We start from the raw sequence: 19,266 nt of genomic DNA on the forward strand, positions 1-19,266 counted from the left end.
CTCTTCTCGAAAGATGGTGTCGCATCATTTGGTATTCAGAGCAAGGTTTACATCGTAGGATTTGTATCTTAGTTGTTAGATCTATCCTTTTTAGTTTTATTTTTCCCATCCTAGAGTCCAAAGCCAAAAAGCCACAAAAAAATCCAAGCCTTTGTTTGCTGAGATCTAGTTGTTTGCTTTCCTCTTTGTGTTTGCAGCAAGTTCTATCCAAAGTTGTTGTTTTTCCCTGAGTCTTGTTGTTGGGTCTATTGTGTTGCAAAAAAAGTGTGGAAAAAAGCAAAACAAAGAGCAAAAAAGAAGAGAAGAGAAAGTGTTGAGAAAGTGTGCAATCATATTCAGTTTGGTGAAAATTTCAAAAGTTGTAGTGGAAATTATTATAGCTCAAATGTGGTACCAGGATCTACAAATTTGTCTTGTTTATTTGGTTGGCATCAATTGAACCTCAGCACTAGCCCTCCTCAATTTACCCCACCCAGATCCACCTAGAAACCGCTAGCTTCCTTCCTTTCATTCGCCTGTCCACTCCTGATTTGCCACGACCGCACAGTCACCAAGGAATCATTATAATTTGGGTAAGCAAGAAGGTGAGATGGGTGTTTTCCACATATATATTTTTCTTTTGACCACTTGTTTCCGCGAGTTAACATGAAAGGATCCAATTCGAGTGTACATGGACATCAACATGTGGATGATGATCTCCCAAAAACTCACACAACACTGGGTGATATGATTGAGGAGAGTATAGTTGCTGTTATGTGAAGGATGTTCGGCGGCCGTCTTCCTGCGCGGGTAATGGGGATCAATGCTACCTCTTAAGCACTACGTTGGTTTTCCCGAATAGGAAGGGATGATGCAGGAAAGTAGCGTAAGTATTTCCCTCAGGTTTTGAGAACCAAGGTATCAATCCAGTAGGAGGCTACGCGCGAGTCCCTCGTACCTGCACAAAACAAATAAATCCTCGCAACCAACGCAAATAGGGGTTGTCAATCCCTACACGGCCACTTACGAGAGGGAGATCTGATAGATATGATAAGATAATATTTTTGGTATTTTTGTGGTAAAGATGCAAAGTAAAATAAAGGCAAAGTAAAGAGCAAAGGAAATAACTAAGTAGTAGGAGATTAATATGATAAAGATAGACCCGGGGGGCCATAGGTTTCACTAGTGGCTTCTCTCGAGAGCATGAGCGTGAGCAATGGACATAGAACTTATAGGTGGAATAGAATGGTGGTTGTGGAGAAGACAAAAAGGGAGAAGATAGTCTCACATCAACTAGGTGTATCAACGGGCTATGGAGATGCCCATCAATAGATATCAATCTGAGTGAGTGGGGATTGCCATGCAACGGATGCACTAGAGCTATAAGTATATGAAAGCTCAAAAAGAAACTAAGTGGGTGTGCATCCAACTTGCTTGCTCATGAAGACCTAGGGCAATATGAGGAAGCCCATCATTGGAATATACAAGCCAAGTTCTATAATGAAAAATTCCCACTAGTATATGAAAGTGACGAAATGAGAGACTCTCTACTATGAATATCATGGTGCTACTTTGAAGCACACGTGTGGTAAAAGGATAGTAGCATTGTCCCTTCTCTCTTTTTCTCTCATTTTTTATTTGGGCCTTTTCTCTTTTTTATGGCCTCTTTTCTTTCTCTTTTTTTATTTTTCGTCCGGAGTCTCATCCCGACTTGTGGGGGAATCATAGTCTCTATCATCCTTTCCTCACTGGGACAATGCTCTAATAATGATGATCATCACACTTTTATTTTCTTACAACTCAACAATTACAACTCGATACTTAGAACAAAATATGACTCTATATGAATGCCTCTGGTGGTGTACCGGGATATGCAATGACTCATGAGTGACATGTATGAAAGAATTATGAACGGTGGCTTTGCCACAAATACGATGTCAACTACATGATCATGCTAAGCAATATGACAATGATGGAGTGTGTCATAATAAACGGAACGGTGGAAAGTTTCATGGCAACATATCTCGGAATGGCTATGGAAATGCCATAATAGGTAGGTATGGTGGCTATTTTGAGGAAGGTATATGGTGGGTGTATGATACCGGCGAAAGGTGCGCGGTATTAGAGAGGCTAGCAATGATGGAAGGGTGAGAGTGCGTATAATCCATGGACTCAACATTAGTCATAAAGAACTCATATACTTATTGCAAAAATCTACAAGTTATCAAAGCAAAGTATTACGCGCATGCTCCTAGGGGGATAGATTGGTAGGAAAAGACCATCGCTCGTCCCCGACCGCCACTTATAAGGAAGACAATCAAAAAATAAATCATGCTCCGACTTCATCACATAACAGTTCACCATACGTGCATGCTACGGGAATCACAAACTTTAACAAATTCGCAACTACTCAACTAGCACAACTTTAATATCACCATCTTCATATCTCAAAACAATTATCAAGCATCAAACTTCTCATAGTATTCAACACACTCATAAGAAAGTTTTATTATTAATCTTGTATACCAAGCATATTAGGATTTTAAGAAAATTACCATGCTATTTAAGAATCTCAAAATAATCTAAGTGAAGCATGAGAGATCAATAGTTTCTATAAAACAAATCCGCCACCGTGCTCTAAAAGATATAAGTGAAGTACTAGAGCAAAACTATATAACTCAAAAGATATAAGCGAAGCACATAGAGTATTCTAACAAATTCCAAATCATGTATGGCTCTCTAAAAAGGTGTGTACAGCAAGGATGATTGTGGTAAACTAACAAATAAAGACTCAAATAATGCAAGACGCTCCAAGCAAAACACATATCATGTGGCGAATAAAAATATAGCTCCAAGTAAAGTTACCGATAGAAGTAGACGAAAGAGGGGATGCCTTCCGGGGCATCCCCAAGCTTTGGCTTTTAGGTGTCCTTAGATTATCTTGGGGGTGCCATGGGAATCCCAAATCTTAGGCTCTTGCCACTCCTTTTTCCATAATCCTTCAAATCTTTACCCAAAACTTGAAAACTTCACAACACAAAACTTAAAGTAGAAAATCTCGTGAGCTCCGTTAGCGAAAGAAAACAAAAGACCACTTTAAGGGACTGTAATGAACTAATTATTTATTTATATTGGTGTTATACCTACTGTATTCCAATTTCTCTATGGTTTATAAACTATTTTACTAGCCATAGATTCACAAACGCAAGCAAACAACACAAGAAAAACAGAATCTGTCAAAAACAGAATAGTCTGTAGTAATCTGTAGCTAGCGCAAGATCTGGAACCCCAAAAAATTCTAAAATAAATTGTTGGACGTGAGGATTTATCTATTAATCATATGAAAAATAATTAACTAAATAGAACTTTCCAAATAAAAATGGCAGTAGTTCTCGTGAGCACTAAAGTTTCTGTTTTTTACAGCAAGTGTAACAAGACTTTCCCCAAGTCTTCCCAACGGTTCTACTTGGCACAAACACTAATTAAACACAAAAACACAACCAAAACAGAGGCTAGATAAATTATTTATTACTAAATAGGAGCAAAAAGCAAGGAATAAAAATAAAATTGGGTTGCCTCCCAACAAGCGCTATCGTTTAACGCCCCTAGCTAGGCATAACAAGCAAGGATAGATCTAGGTATTGCCATCTTTGGTAGGCAATCCATAAGTGGCTCTCATAATAGATTCATAAGGTAATTTAATTTTATTTCTAGGAAAGTGTTCCATGCCTTTCCTTACTGGAAATTGGAATCTAATATTTCCTTCCTTCATATCAATAATTGCACCAAGTTTTCTAAGGAAAGGTCTACCAAGAATAATAGGACATGAAGGATTGCAATCTATGTCAAGAAAAATAAAATCTACGGGCACATAATTCCTATTTGGAACAATAAGAACATCATTAATTCTTCCCATAGGTTTCTTAATAGTGGAATGCGCAAGGTGCAAGTTTAAAGAGCAATCATCAAAATCATGGAAACTTAACAAATCACACAAAGTCTTTGGAATCGTGCAAACACTAGCACCCATATCACACAAAGCATAGCATTCATGATCTTTAATTTTAATTTTAATAGTTGGTTCCCACTCATCATAAAGCTTTCTAGGGATAGAAACTTCCAATTCAAGTTTTTCTTCATAAGATTGCATCAAGGCATCAACGATACGTTTAGTAAACGCTTTATTTTGACTATAAGCATAAGGAGAATTTAGCACAGATTGCAACAAGAAAATACAATCAATCGAAGAGCAATTTTTGTAGTTAAATTATTTGAAATCCATAATAGTGGGTTTAGCAACATCTAGAGTTTTAATTTCTTCAATCCCACTTTTATCAATTTTAGCATCAAGATCAAAAATTCCGAATTCTTGGAATGCCTTCTAGGTAAAGGTGGATCATATTCAGTCCCATCATTATCAAGATTCATATTTTAAAACAAAGATTTAATAGGGGACACATCAATAACTTTTAGATCTTCATCTTTATTTTCATAGGAACTAGAAGAACACGCTCTTATAAAGGCATCTTTCTTAGCACGCATCCTAGCGGTTCTTTCTTTGCAGTCATCAATGGAAATTCTCATGGCTTTGAGAGACTCATTGATATCATCTAAGTTTCAAAGAATCAACATCAAGAGAAATTCTATCAACGTTCCTAGCCAACTCATCAATCTTAAGCAATTTTTCTTCAATCAAAGCATTAAAATTCTTTTGCGAAGTAATAAATTATTTAATATTAGATTCAAAATCAGAGGGCATATTATTATAATTTCCATAAGAATTGTTGTAGGAATTACCATAATTATTAGAGGGATTACTAGGATAAGGCCTAGGATTAAAATTTCCTCTGTACGTGTTGTTACCAAAATTGTTCGTACCAACAAAATTCACATCCATAGATTCATTATTATTCTCAATCAAAGTAGACAAGGGCATATCATTAGGATCAGAAGAAACACTCTTATTAGCAAACAATTTCATAAGTTCATCCATCTTTCCACTCAAAACATTAATTTCTTCTATCGCATGCACCTTTTTATTAGTAGATCTTTCAGTATGCCATTGAGAATAATTAAACATAATATTATCTAGGAGTTTAGTAGCTTCTCCTAAAGTGATTTCCATAAAAGTGTCTCCCGCGGCCGAATCTAAAAGATTTCTAGAAGCAAAATTCAATCCTGCATAAAATTTTTGTATAATCATCCACAAATTCAAACCATGAGTAGGGCAATTACGTATCATTAGTTTCATTCTCTCCCAAGCTTGTGCAACATGTTCATGATCAAGTTGCTTAAAATTCATAATATCGTTTCTAAGAGAGATGATCTTAGCGGGAGTAAAATACTTAGAGATAAAAGCATCTCTGCACTTATTCCATGAATCAATACTATTCTTAGGCAAAGACGAAAACCAAGCTTTAGCACGATCTCTAAGCGAAAAGGGAAATAGCTTCAATTTAACAATATCATTATCCACATCTTTCTTCTTTTGCATATCACACATATCAACGAAGCTATTTAGATGGGTAGCGGCATCTTCACTATGAAGGCCGGAGAATGGATCTTTCATGACATGATTCAGCAAAGCAGTATTAATTTCACAAGATTCAGCATCGGTAAGAGGAGCAATCGGAGTACTAATAAAATCATTGTTGTTGGTATTGGTGAATTCACATAATTTAGTATTATCTTGAGCCATCGTGACAAGCAAGCAAATTAACACACAAGCAAACAAAAAAAAACAAGCGGGCAAAAAGAGGCAAATAGAGAAAGAGATGGAGGATAGAGAGAGAGGGCGAATAAAACGGCAAGGGTGAAGTGGGGGAGAGGAAAACGAGAGGAAAATGGCAAATAATGTAATCCGAGAGATAAGGCTATGTGATGGGTACTTGGTATGTTGACTTTTGCGTAGACCTCCCCAGCAATGGCGCCAGAAATCCTTCTTGCTACCTCTTGAGCACTGCGTTGGTTTTCCCCGAAGAGGAAGGGATGATGCAGCAAAGTAGCATAAGTATTTCCCTCAGTTTTTGAGAACCAAGGTATCAATCTAGTAGGAGGCTACGTGCGAGTCCCTCGTACCTGCAGAAAACAAATAAATCATCGCAATCAACGAGAATAGGGGTTGTCAATGCCTACACGGCCACTTACGAGAGTGAGATCTGATAGATATGATAAGATAATATTTTTGGTATTTTTGTGATAAAGATGCAAAGTAAAATAAAGGCAAAGTAAAGAGCAAAGGAAATAACTAAGTAGTAGGAGATTAATATGATAAAGATAGACCTGGGGGCCATAGGTTTCACTAGTGGCTTCTCTCGAGAGCATAAGTATTCTACGGTGGGTGAACAAATTACTGTTGAGCAATTGACAGAATTGAGCATAGTTATGAGAATATATAGGTATGATCATGTATATAGGCATCACGTCCGAGACAAGTAGACCGACTCCTGCCTGCATCTACTACTATTACTCCACTCATCGACCGCTATCCAGCATGCATCTAGAGTATTAAGTTAAAAACAGAGTAACGCCTTAAGCAAGAAGACATGAGGTAGAGGGATAGACTCATGCAATATGATGAAAACCCCATCTTGTTATCCTCGATGGCAACAATACAATACGTGCCTTGCTGCCCCTACTGTCACTGGGAAAGGACACCGCAAGATTGAACCCAAAGCTAAGCACTTCTCCCATTGCAAGAAAGATCAATCTAGTAGGCCAAACCAATCTGATAATTCGAAGAGACTTGCAAAGATAACCAATCATACATAAAAGAATTCAGGGAAGATTCAAATATTGTTCATAGATAGACTTGATCATAAACCCACAATTCATCGGTCTCAGCAAACACACCGCAAAAAGAAGATTACATCGAATAGTTCTCCACAAGAGAGGGGGAGAACATTGTATTGAGATCCAAAAAGAGAGAAGAAGACATCTAGCTAATAACTATGGACCCGTAGGTATGAGGTAAACTACTCACACTTCACCGGAGGGGCTATGGTGTTGATGTAGAAGCCCTCCGTGATCGATGCCCCCTCCGGCGGAGCTCCAGAACAGGCCCCAAGATGGGATCTCGTGGATACAGAAAGTTGCGATGGTGGAATTAGGTTTTTGGCTCCTTCATGATCGTTTGGGGGTACGTAGGTATATATAGGAGGAAGGAGTACGTCGGTGGAGCAACATGGGGCCCACGAGGGTGGAGGGCGCTTGGGGGGGGGGGGTAGGCGCGCCCCCTACCTCGTGGACTCCTCTTTTGTGTCTTGACGTAGGGTCCAAGTCTCCCGGGTCTTGTTTGTTGAGAACATCACGTTCTCGAAGGTTTCATTCTGTTTGGACTCCGTTTGATATTCCTTTTCTTCGAAACCCTAAATAGGCAAAAAATAGCAATTCTGGGCTGGGCCTCCGGTTAATAGGTTAGTCCCAAAAAATAATATAAAAGTGGATAATAAAGCCCAATAATGTCCAAAACAGTAGATAATATAGCATGGAGCAATAAAAAATTATAGATACGTTGGAGACGTATCAATCAACATCAACACAGCCCCGCTGCCTCGCTGGCCGCTGACAACCGACGATGTCATGGAAAAGAGGACTGCCACGATGCTCGTGGAAGAGTGGCAGGAGCTGATGCCCACGACGCTCTGGTTGATGGTGCTGAACGGAGACGTGGCAACTTTGTTGCACCCCGTGCGGGTGGTCTGCATGGAGGAGAAGCTCGCGAACAGGGTCATGACCACCGTGATGTCACCTGAAGCTACGTCGGTATTTCCCCAAAGAGGAAGGGATGATGCAGCACAGCGGCGGTAGGTATTTCCCTCAGATATGAAACAAAGGTTATCAAACCAGTAGGAGAACCAAGCAACACAACGTAAACAGCCCCTGCGGACACATCACAAATCCTCGCAACCCGACGTGTTAAAGGGGTTGTCAATCCCTTTCAGGTAACAGTGCCATAAATTGGCAAACGGACATGAGAGAGTTGTAAATATTGATAGATCGAACGCCAAATAAAATAAATTGCAGCAAGGTATTTTTGGATTTAAAGGTTTTTGGATGCACAAGTAGTGATCATACTTAGTGCAAAATGAAGGCTAGCAAAAGATTGGGAAGCGACCAACTAAGAAACGAATAATCTCATAAGCAAGCATTAAGCATAAATAACACCAAATAATGCACCACAAGTAGGATATAATTTCATTGCATGACTATTCGCTTTCGTACTTGCATAGGGAATCACAAACCTTAACACCAATATTCCTACTAAAGCATAATTACTCATCAACATGACTCACATATCACATCATCATATCTCAAAACTATTACTAAGAATCAAGTTTATTTTGTCCAACGATCTTCATGAAAGTTTTTATTATATCCTTCTTGGATATCTATCACTTTGGTACTAATTTTCATGTGTTGCTTTTGACAAGCTCCAACAAATATAAGTGAAGATCATAAGCATAATATATTTTTATTTCTCTCAAATTAATTTAAGTGAAGCAAGAGAGAATTTCTCGAAAATTTTACTAACTCTCAAATAAATCTAAGTGAAGCAAGAGAGCATTTCTTCAAAAATACTAAAGCACACCATGCTCAAAAAGATATAAGTGAAACACTAGAGCAAGTCCATTGCTCATAAAAAATTTAAGTGAAGCATAGAGAGCAATTCTAACAAGTCAAGACATAATTTTGGCTCTCTCAAATAGGTGTGTCCAGCGAGGATTGATGACTTACAACACAAAATAAAACAAGCAAAGGCTCATATCATACAAGACTGTAACGCCCTCAATGCGGCTATATCTCCCACGTGTCGAAGCACGACTTAAAGGCATAACCGCATTGAAAGCAATGTCGCAAGTGAGGTAATCTTCGCAAACAACCCATGTACATAAATAAAGGGGAAAGGCACATAGTTGGCTTACACTCGTCACTTCACACAATTACATGAATAAAGCATTACATCATCCAGATACAATCAAGGTCCGACTACAGAACCAAAATAAAAGAAGACTACCCCAAATGCTACACGGATCCCCGATCGACCCCAACTGGGCTCCACTACTGATCAACTGGAAACAGAACAACAAAACGAACACGAACTCCATCGAGCTCCTCCTTAGCTCGGTTTCGTCACCTGCACGGTTTCATCGGCACCGGAAAACTGGTTTTGGAAGTATCTATGAGTCACGGGGACTCAGCAATCTCACACCCTCGCGATCAAGACTATTTAAGCTTATAGGAAGGGTAAAAGGTATGAGGTGGAGCTGCAGCAAGCGACGAGCATACATGGTGGCTAACATATTCGCAAAAGAGAGCGAGAAGAGAAGGCAAAAGCACGGTCGAACAACTATGATCAAGAAGTGATCCTAGAACAACCTACGTCAAGCATAACTCCAACACCGTGTTCACTTCCCGGACTCCGCCGAGAAGAGACCATCACGGTTACACACGCGGTTGATGCATTTTAATTAAGATAAACTTCAGGTTTTCTACAACCGGACATTAACAAATTCCCATCTGCCCATAACCGCGGGCACGGCTTTCGAAAGTTCAATCCTGAAGGGGTGTCCCAACTTAGCCCATCACAAGCTCTCACGGTCAGCGAAGGATACTCCTTCTCCCAGGAAGACCCGATCAAGCTCGGAATCCCGGTTACAAGACATTTCGACAATGGTAAAACAAGACCAGCAATGCCGCCCAAATGTGCCGACAAATCCCGATAGGAGCTGCACATATCTCGTTCTCAGGGCACACTCAGAGCGCGACTCCCAAGGGAAAAAAGGCTAGGTGGCAAATGGTAAAACCAAGGTTGGGCCTTGCTGGAGGAGTTTTATTCAAAGTGAACTGTCAAGGGGTTCCCATTATAACCCAACCGTGCAAGGAACGCAAAATCCGGGAACATAACACCGATATGACGGAAACTAGGGCAGCATGAGTGGAACAAAACACTAGGCATAAGGCCGAGCCTTCCACCATTTACCAAGTATATAGATGCATAAATTAAATAAGAGATATTGTGATATCCCACCAAGATATCCATGTTCCAACAAGGAACAAACTCCAATCTTCACCTGCAACTAACAACGCTATAAGAGGGGCTGAGCAAAGCGGTAACATAGCCAAACAACGGTTTGATAGGATAAGGTGGGTTAGAGGCTTGGCTTAAAAATATGGGAGGCATGATAAGCAAGTGGTAGGTATCATAGCATAGTCATAGCAAAAGAGCGAGCAACTAGCAAGCAAAGATAGAAGTGATTTCGAGGGTATGGTCATCTTGCCTGAAATCCCACAAGGAAGAAGAATGGATCCATGAAGAATACAAACGGACGTAGTCGAACGGGTCCTCACAAACGCGACGTTCTCGGAACCAACCCGAAGAAGCAACACCGGAAGGAAGCACACAACATAGTGAACAACCAACACACGAACATGGTATGATATGCGGTATGCGGTATGTGATGCAAATGCATGATTTGGAAAGGAATGATTGAACCTGGCCACAACTTGGAAATCCAAGAGTTCCACTGGAAAGGTGAGGTGATTTCAGTCGAAATCGATATAAAGATCACCGGAATCGGATGCACGATTTGGAAAAGGCAAGCAAAACAAATATGGCACCGGTCTACGATTAACAGCAAGTAGCCTTCTAAATGCATCAAGAACAACATGCTACAGCATTCCAACATGACAACAAAATACATGGCAGTGATCCACTCATGATGCTTGACAAAAGATGAACACTGAGCTACGGCTAATTCACTCATTAACAGGTTCAAACAAGCATGTCAAAAGTGCAAAAGATAACAGGTTACAGACTTGGTGAAATTAACAGCATGTCAGGAATTTAATATCAGGAAGCAATGCTTAGAGCACGATAACTACATGCTACAGGAACATATCATGGCAAAGCAAGGCATGACATGAAGCTACTCAAAGCATACAATAAAAATACCTTAGTGACCATGAGCCAAAAGGGATCAGAAAGTACAATTGCAAGCATGTGAACATAGCAAAAACATAAACAGACTCAGACTTGGTGAAAAACTGGAGCATGGCAAAACAGATATCAAGTAGGCATGTTTACGAGCTCGATGCACTCACTACAAGGCATTGCATGACAAACTAAGAATACACCCAGCAAATAGAAATGACATAGAAGCTAGACATGGCAAGAACAACAACATAGCATGCACGGATCAATAACAACAAGCTCGGCAAAATTGCTAAACATGTTAGCAATCTGCCAGGAACATTTTATAGAAAAAGTAAAGTTCGATTGACTCAAGCTAGGGTGCTCCATAATTGCAAACAAAGACATGGATGGATAGAGCACAACAATATTAACAAAACATCCTTACTGACCATCCTCAAAAGAGGCACTGATCACTAGGAAACAACATGAACATATGGCATAAAAACAAAAACAGGACAAGGACTTGGTGAAATTCTAAGTCCCTGAAATCAGCATCATTGAGTAAGCTACTTTGCATGCTTGTGCTAGTCACCAGAAAGATCACAAAAATACATGGCATACACCCCTGTAAAGATGGCATGGCATACATCAAAATACATCTAGAGCTCAGGATCATAGCATGCACACATTAATCATGGCAAAAATGACAAAAGGTCGTTTGCTGGAACCGATCTGACATAATCATCACATAGCCCTCTTCCAACGACATTTCGGGCATCAAGATGAGCTCAAATAAAAATGATGCAATGAGATGAAATGATGTACTATATGCATGAATCGGAGCCACGGATGCAGAGTTATGGCATGTCAAAGTATGCAAAAAAAATCAAGAATTAGGTCAAAAGTCAACCCAAACTGAAACTGGATCTGGATCTGGGGTTACTGTAGCGGCACGAAGTCCGAGGATCACCGAAATCGCGGTGGAGTCACCGGAGAAGATGAGGGCGAGGCGGCCGGAGCTAGATCCAGCGAGGACGGCGCGGGCTCCGGCGAGCAGCGCGGGGCGGCGCCGGTGGAGAGGTGCGGCGGTGGCACACGTCAAGCGGGCGGCGGCGAGGTGGTACCGGCGACGGTGAGCAGCGCGCCGGCGCGAGGCGAGGCTGCGGGGCGCCGGTCCGGCGAGGGCTGCGCGGCGGAGGAGAGGAGGCGGAGCCGGCGTGCTCGGGCGGCGCGCGAGGGACGCAGGCGGCGGCGTCAGGTGCGGGACGCAGCCCGGCTGCGCGGCGAGGAGGGCCCGGCTCGAGCCGAGCGGGCCGGCGGCGGAGGAGCTCCCGGCGTGACACGTGGCGAGCCCTCAGTGGCTGTGGCCGGTGGCGGCGGTTGTCCGGCCAGGGGCCGACATGTCCGGCGCGGCAGAGGAGCGGGTTTGCTAGGGTTAGGGTAGAATGACCCAAAAATTTCGGGGGAGACCTTTATATAGGGGTAGAGGGAGCTAGGAAGCTCCAAATGAGGTGCGGTTTGCGGCCATGCGATCGTGATCGAACGCTCTAGATGATAAAATGGATTTAGGTGGGTTTTGGGCCAGTTTGGAAGGGTGTTGGGCTGCAACACACACGAGGACTTTTCGGACCCTCGGTTAACAATTGGAGTATCAAACGAAGTCCAAACGGAACGAAACTTGATAGGCGGTCTACCGGTAGTAAACCAAGGCCGCATGACAAGTCTCGGTCCAATCTGAAAACGTTTGACACCCGCACACGAAAAGAGGTAGAAAGAGGCACCGGGTGACATAGGAGCGCCGGATTGCAAAACGGACAACGGGGAAAATGCTCGGATGCATGAGATGAACATGAATGCAAATGAAATGCACATGATGACATGATATGACATGCATGACACGCAAGCAATGAAAAGGCAACAACAGCGAATAACTGGAGGACACCTGGCACATCGGTCTCGGGGCGTTACAACACTCCACCACTACGAGAGGATCTCATCCCGAGATCTAGAATGGCACCGGAGGGAAAAACGGAAGAGAAAAGAGAAGAGGTAAAACTAAGTTGCTTATTTGACAAACGAGTGAGACCATGAACCTTGAAAGGTTAAGTCATTTCGAGAAAAGAATACAACGGAGATGAACGAAGTTGAAAACACTCCGTTAGAAAAGAGGAACAAGGAAGAACAACTTCGGGCAGCACTCCGATTGAAAAGAAAAAGAAATTGAATAAGAACTTGATAAGATGAGAAGATACTTGAATGAAAACACGACACTCCGGTTGGAAAAGGATAAGCTAGGAAAGAGCATGATCTTCACAATACAAGATGATGAGTGAAGAGAGCATCATCACAATGCCTCCGGAAGAAATGAAAGAATGCAGTGAAAAGAACGGAGAAGAAAACAACATGTTCTGCCTCAAATGAATTAGAGAGAGCATCCTTAAAAGAAGGATTTAACGGAGTTGTTGGGAAACCAACAACGAAGAGAGTAAACTTGTTGTGGTCTTATGGAAAACATCTCAAAACTATGAGGTGAAATTCTGCCACTAACGGAAACGATAGATTGGATTGATATCAACAAGGAGACGAGAACTTATTTCACCGGGAGGATAAATGAAGAGCTTGGGTCATTTATAAACACCATAAATAGCAACAATCCTTAGGGAAGGTTTTAGATGGAATATAACCCAAGATAACTCCGATGACGATATTGATGGATTTAAAATATCTCATTCTTAACAACATGTGAATCATGGAACATGAACTCAAATTATCAAGAATGACATAATACCACCTCTAATGATACGGAAGAAAGAATTGCACTCCGGATTGTAAGATGAAGAATGCATGAAGCTCCTCTGAAAAAAATCTTGATGAACACTTCGAAAAAAATGAATTAAATCCTTGATGAACCATCATGTAGTACCTCCATGAAGAACATTGGTAAACAAAAGAATGATCAAACGAAAGGAAAGGGAAGTTGAAAACACAAGGTGGATCCTTGTAACGATTTAGATGAATCCCCGTGGTGATATGATTGAGAGAGGTTGGAACTCCGGGAAAAAGGAGAAGATGAACAATTGACAACGAGAATTAGTCATTGTGAACAAACTCCGGAGGAACGAATCCATCATTTGGATGAAGCAAGAATAATAATTATGTTATGCGTATCCTTCATCAATTTAAATTGATGACAAGCAACGGATTTGGCATACTACTTATTCTCATAGAAAGGATTATGATAGATATAGCGCAAACTTGAGAAAAGTCTTCAACGATCCACCGGTAGGATTGAAGCAACGAATGAATTGATATGATAACCAAGGAAGAGAACTCTTGAACAAACCACTGTATTAATTGAAAATGAACGAAGAAAAGATAAAGAAACATCGGGAGGAATTAGAGAACGAATGAAAATACTAGAGAGAATTAGATACATGAAAACGAAGGGAATACGAACTGATTAGAGATCACTTGAACGATGCACCGGTAAGATTTAGATAACAAGAGCTGAAAGCTGAGAATGAATAATTCTGAAATGATGTGCTCTGGCGAATCAAACTGAAAAAGACTCCTGAATTACTCCAGATGGGTGAAAAGAATTCTCACAATCGAATACAATTATGAGAGGATGTCAACAAGCTGGAATCACGAATCTTGAAGAGAATGGAGCAAAATTGAGAGAAAAATCTTCTTCGGTCTTCAAATGCAGAGAATGATGATGAGAAGCACCACCATGAATCGTTTAGGCACTCCGGAAGAATCAAAAGCGAAGAGGTTGAGCCAACGATGAAAAGAATTGTGAAAGATCTAGAAGAAGGCATTTGATTGACGATGAATCATTCTTACATCAAACTTTGAAAAGAATTTAGGATAGCTCCGGGAAAATAAGAAGAGTCAGGTAAGATCCTGGAAAATGACCTGTGGGTTAGGGCCCACTCAAAAGAAACACCGTCGAACGATTTGAAGAGAGATTGCGCCGTTCGAACTAAATGGCTTGAGTGAGATAACATCCTCGAAATAGCTTGAATGAAAGTAGAGTGGAAACACGAATCTTCAAGATATCTTTAGCACTCTGGAATAATAGAATAGCAAGAAGTGAATTATTATGAGGTGCACCGGTATGAGAAGGCAATGAAATGAGGAAAAGATATGATTGACAAGGCTTGACTAGAATGCGGAGAAGAAAATGAGCGAAGAGTGACGAACTTGAAACTCCGTTAGCATTTTCCTGAGAATCACCAGATAAGAACATTGACGGAAAAGAATGGAGATACTTCATAATCATAAGATAGATACTTGATAAAGAAATCTTAGTCCTTGAAGAAAAAGGGTGGGTGGGCGAGAAAAACAAAGGCAACTTGGGACGAATGGAACAAACAACGTTGAGAAGACTTGAGTTGATCTTGCGGATGTTGAAATGATCGGATCCACTTGAAGAGAAACACACCAGTGAAAAGGATTGACATGACAATCGCAATTATCAAGAAGAATTAGTACTCCCGTAGGAATATGAGAACACTATTTAGAAAAGGTATGGAATCAACATTTGACTTCGAAGCAACTCGAATACCACAACTGAAAAGAAAACAAAGGATTGGCTTGCAGAATAAGCCGGAACAAACATATGATAGAGATTTCATCCGAAGTTTTTGTGGTGGGGCCTACACGGGCTTGATCGTACAACACCATCATGTACAAGGCAGTGCACATGAAATACGAAGCGTCCCCGAGTTAGCATAGCCAAGGACTCTTTAAGACACAACAAGACCACTATAAAACCAACAGTGGATAGGCGGACCAGTAGACGTCGAACCCCAATTTCATATCATACATCTGTCGGAAAGATATCCTAAGAGCTACTTGAATTCCCACTTATAAACTCCTGAAACTTTCCGGTTATGCAATCAGGTGTTGGGGATACAGGGGAAGCATAATATCTCACCCAAAACTAGCAATTCCTACATCCAACTGTATCCATCCTTCAACACATAACCAAGAAAACTTCGGAAATCATTTACCTCAACCTTCGAAAAGCATCCATTATACAAGTTATGGCAATACTCCCGAACTCCCGCCCCAGTATTGGGTGGCGTCGAGGTTATCTCACCAACAACTTCATAAAAGAGATTTTCGATGTCGGCGAAACTCAGGTATTGCAGAATTGCAACAATAAAATTGTGACGACAACACCTCGGAGCTCAACTCCCCGGGACACTGCCACAACCCCTAAATGTCAGGAGGCACCAAGAACAATGTTCTCGTCACAAAACCATCGGAACGATTCCAAGATACCCGCGTGATCCTAAATTTTTTTAGTGAAATTTGAGAAGAGAAGAGTCAAAATTCGACGTCAGGATGCCTCACCAGAGCGACGAAGGTATTGAGGAGTAAAAAGAATCCTACTCTCCGATATATATAATCCTAAATGACTCAAAACATTTTTCTAGACTCAACAACGCCAACGATTCGATCAAGCAGGGGGCTCCTAAGGTCGGGGAAGGGTCTGATACCAACTTGTAACGCCCTCAATGCGGCTATATCTGCCATGTCTCGAAGCACGACTTAGAGGCATAACCGCATTGAAAGCAATGTCGCAAGTGAGGTAATCTTCGCAAACAACCCATGTACATAAATAAAGGGGAAATGTACATAGTTGGCTTACACTCACCACTTCACACAATTACATGAATAAAGCATTACATCATCCAGATACAATCAAGGTCCGACTACGAAACCAAAATAAAAGAAGACTACCCCAAATGCTACACAGATCCCCGATCGACCCCAACTGGGCTCCACTACTGATCAACTGGAAACAGAACAACAAAATGAACATGAACTCCATCGAGCTCCTCCTTAGCTCGGTTTCGTCACCTGCACGGTTTCATCGGCACCTGCAAACTGGTTTTGGAAGTATCTGCGAGTCACGGGGACTCAGCAATCTCACACCCTCGCGATCAAGACTATTTAAGCTTATAGGAAGGGTAAAAGGTATGAGGTGGAGCTGCAGCAAGCGACGAGCATATATGGTGGCTAACATATTCGCAAAAGAGAGTGAGAAGAGAAGGCAAAAGCACGGTCGAACAACTATGATCAAGAAGTGATCCTAGAACAACCTACGTCAAGCATAACTCCAACACCGTGTTCACTTCCCGGACTCCGCCGAGAGACCAACGTTGATGCATTTTAATTAAGATAAACTTCAGGTTTTCTACAACTGGACATTAACAAATTCCCATCTGCCCATAACCGTGGGCACAGCTTTCGAAAGTTCAATCCCTGCAGGGGTGTCCCAACTTAGCCCATCACAAGCTCTCATGGTCAGCGAAGGATACTCCTTCGCCCAAGAAGACCCGATCAAGCTCGGAATCCCGGTTACAAGACATTTCAACAATGGTAAAACAAGACCAGCAAAGCCGCCCGAATGTGCCGACAAATCCCGATAGGAGCTGCACATATCTCGTTCTCAGGGCACACTTAGATTGTCCAAACTTTCGGTAGGCCAGCCCAGAGTTGCCCCTGGTGGCCACCGGCGGCTGACAGGTTGGACCAACACTCAGAGGAGCACTGGCCCGGGGGGGTTAAAATAATGATGACCCTTGAGAGCGCGACTCCCAAGGGAAAAAACGCTAGGTGGCGAATCATAAAACAAAGGTTGGGCCTTGCTGGAGGAGTTTTATTCAAAGCGAACTGCAAGGGGTTCCCATTATAACCCAACCGTGTAAGGAACGCAAAATCCGGGAACATAACACCGATATGACGGAAACTAGGGCGGCAAGAGTGGAACAAAACACTAGGCATAAGGCCGAGCCTTCCACCCTTTACCAAGTATATAGATGCATTAATTAAATAAGAGATATTGTGATATCCCACCAAGATATCCATGTTCCTACAAGGAACAAACTCCAATCTTCACCTGCAACTAACAACGCTATAAGAGGGGCTGAGCAAAGCGGTAACATAGCCAAACAACGGTTTGATAGGACAAGGTGGGTTAGAGGCTTGGCTTAACAATATGGGAGGCATGATAAGCAAGTGGTAGGTATCACAGCATAGGCATAGCAAAAGAGTGAGAAACTAGCAAGCAAAGATAGAAGTGATTTCAAGGGTATGGTCATCTTGCCTGAAATCCCGCAAGGAAGAAGAACGGATCCATGAAGAAGACAAACGGACGTAGTCGAACGGGTCCTCACAAATGTGACGTTCTCGGAACCAACACGAAGAAGCAACACCGGAACGAAGCACACAACATAGTAAACAACCAACACACGAACATGGTATGATATGCGAGATGTGGTATGTGATGCAAATGCATGATTTGGAAAGGAATGATTGAACCTGGCCTCAACTTGGGAATCCAAGAGTGCCACTGGAAAGGTGAGGTGATTTCGGTCGAAATCGATATAAAGATCACCGGAATCGGATGCACGGTTTGGAAAAGGCAAGCAAAACAAATATGGCACCGGTCTGCGATTAACAGCAAGTAGCCTTCTAAATGCATCAAGAACAACATGCTACAGCATTCCAACATGACAACAAAATACATGGCAGTGATCCACTCATGATGCTTGACAAAAGATGAACACTGAGCTACGACTAATTCACTCATTAACAGGTTCAAACAAGCATGGCAAAAGTGCAAAAGATAACAGGTTACAGACTTGGTGAAATTAACAGCATGTCAGGAATTTAACATCAGGAAGCAATGTTTAGAGCACGATAACTACATGCTATAGGAACATATTATGGCAAAGCAAGGAATGGCATGAAGCTACCCAAAGCATACAATAAAAGTCCCTTAGTGACCATGAGCCAAAAGGGATCAGAAAGTACAATTGCAACCATGTGAACATAGCAAAAACATAAACAGATTCAGACTTGGTGAAAAACTGGAGCATGGCAAATCAGATATCAAGTAGGCATGTTTACGAGCTCGATGCACTCACTACGAGGCATTGCATGACAAACTAAGAATACACCCAGCAAATAGACATGGCATAGAAGCTAGACATGGCAAGAACAACAACATAGCATGCACGGATCAATAACAACAAGCTCGGCAAAATTGCTAAACATGTTAGCAATCTACCAGGAACATTTTATAGCAAAAGTAAAGCTCGATTGACTCAAGCTAGGTTGCTCCATAATTGCAAACAAAGACATGGATGGATAGAGCACAACAATATTAACAAAACATCCTTACTGACTATGCTCAAAAGAGGCACTGATCACTAGGAAACAACATGAACATATGACATAAAAACAAAAACAGGACAAGGACTTAGTGAAATTCTAAGTCCCTGAAATCAGCATCATTGAGTAAGCTACTTTGCATGTTTGTGCTAGTCACCAGAAAGATCGCAAAAATACAT

The sequence above is a fragment of the Triticum urartu genome, chromosome 2A (genome assembly GCF_056163025.1).
Source record: "Triticum urartu cultivar PI428250 chromosome 2A, HENAU_Tu73, whole genome shotgun sequence".
In the NCBI taxonomy this organism is placed as follows: Eukaryota; Viridiplantae; Streptophyta; class Magnoliopsida; order Poales; family Poaceae; genus Triticum; species Triticum urartu.